The sequence below is a fragment of the Condylura cristata genome, unplaced genomic scaffold (genome assembly GCF_000260355.1).
Source record: "Condylura cristata isolate star-nosed mole 26May11 unplaced genomic scaffold, ConCri1.0 scaffold00022, whole genome shotgun sequence".
Taxonomy (NCBI): domain Eukaryota; kingdom Metazoa; phylum Chordata; class Mammalia; order Eulipotyphla; family Talpidae; genus Condylura; species Condylura cristata.
In genome coordinates this window covers 20,603,243-20,605,434 of record NW_004567123.1, presented here as the reverse complement: position 1 = coordinate 20,605,434, position 2,192 = coordinate 20,603,243, and positions in this window count along the sequence as shown.

The following is a 2,192-nucleotide window of genomic DNA, read 5'->3' as shown; positions in this document are numbered from 1 at the left end:
GGTGAGCAGTGCAGGGAGGAAAGTTTCCCTCTGCTCTCTTAAGGTCCCTGTCTGGGTCTGCAAATTAAACTGACAAAGAGAATAACCGGAGAAACATATACACATTGTTTGTTTTTTTTAAGTTTTATTTATGCATACAAAGCTGGGGTACAGGCATGGTGAGAGGATTCACCAGAGACAGTGGGGAGCAGAACAGGCCGACTGACGAAGTACACTGCTGAGGGGAGCAGCGGGCGGGTCAGGAGAGGTCTGCCGCGCCATGTGGGTCACCTCCGGGGCTGCTGTGCCATGTGGGCCACCTCTGGGGCGGGGATCGAACTCATGCTGAAGTGTATTTAGCTTCTCGGTGCTGCGCTTTAACCCACTGCGCCACCAGGGAGGCTCAGTGTATGGGAGGCCTAACAAGAAAGTGAAGACCTCAAGAAGTGACCAGAGCAGAAAGTTTTGTTCCTTTTGATAAGGAAAGTGTAAATTCGTGAGAGCTGGCAAGGCAGAGGGGCTTGGGCTGGGGTAGTAATCGAGGAAGGTGATAGTGACTGGGCAAGGTTTGTTTATGCCTCCGGAGTCCCATCCCCCGCCTTTAGTGTGCGATGTCCCCTCCTGCCTGGTACTCCAGGGCACATTTTACCTGGAGCCTTCTTTCCTGCTGTTCAGGGAAGAAGGGTGAAGTGGGGAAGTCAGGGGACCCCCCTGCTTCTGCCCAGCCCTCCAACTCCTTCAGCCTAAGAGCCTCGATCTGCCCAAGCACCCACGTTGGAGGCCCGTGTGCCCTGGGTCCCATGAGGCGACACCTTACTTCTCCCACACTCCAACCCCAGCCTCCCTCACACAGGGAGACTCTGGGGAAGAAAAGGTCTGGGCCCCCCACCTGCCTTCTGCTGCTCCACCTGCTCACAGCACTCCCATCTCAAAAATGGGGCTCCAACCCTACCCCTGAGGCCCGTGGATAGGAACGTGTTCCGTGCCCTGAACAGCTGAGCCTTCTTGTGAGATCTTACCGCAGAGATGCTGTTGCTACGCACAGTGTCCAGGTTATAGAAACCAGTTCAGCAGGCCACAAGGGACGCAGACCAAGTCTGGGCTTTCCTCTTATCTCATGAACACCGGAAAGGAGCGGTGGAGAATCCTCATTACCCAAGGAAGTCCGATAAGGGGGTATGAGTGTCAGCTCTAACGAAAATAGGCCACCCACTTAAATGTGAATTTCAGATAACCAGGGTGCTTTTTCAGAAATAATATGTCCCAAATATTGCCTGGGACTAAAAATACTTTTAAAACAAACTAAAAATGTGTTGGTTGTTTGTGTGAAGTTCCAGTTTAACTGACATCTTGCATTTTATCTGGAAACCCTATATGGAGGGGAAAGCTCACAAGTAAATCCACGTAAGAACTAGGGACTGAAACTTCATAGAGAATCAAGAGAAAAGGTTTCTTGGAATTCACCTAGAATAATGCCAAAAATATGGAGGAGTTGATTCTGATATTGAATAACATGTAACTGATACCATTCAGTAATAACTAAGAATGGAAGGTTTATTAATTGGGGGCATCTTTTTTTCTGGCAAGATGCTGTATTGACTTGATATGATATTCTTCTCTTCCCATTTGACACCTGCAACAAGATCACAGAGACAAGTGACCAACTTATCTAGCCCACTGACAGCCTTGTCTGGTCAGAGCCCCTCAGGCCAAGAGGGAATTCGCAGGTGGTCAGTTCATTCAAGGTGGGAGTCTGCCTTCTGCTTGGGCCACAGCTAAGTAACTGCTCAAGCACTCTAGCTAGCAGTGGGCTCTGGTGTGTGGGGTCTAGTTTTGCCCTTTCTAGCTATATAATAGTGGGCGTGTAACTTAGCTTTGTTGTACCTTAAAGAGAGTCAAATCCTTTGCCTCATCCTTAAAGACAGGGCCAAGAGTAAATGTACATATTGCTGTCGGGACTGTGTGTGGCTTTTAGGACCTGCTTTATAGGGGTATTACCAAGCTGTTATTCATTCAGATATTTCTATCTACCCTGTCTAACCTCATTGCCTCAGAAAGGAGGCTGGGGGTTCCTAAACCTCTCTCTGTCCTTCACTCGGTCCTTCCCCATCCAGTTCCTGGGCCACCTCACGTGGGTGACGTCCTCACTGAACCCCTCCAGCCGAGACGAGCTCCTGCAACTACTAGACACTGCCAGGGTGAGATTTGGGGGC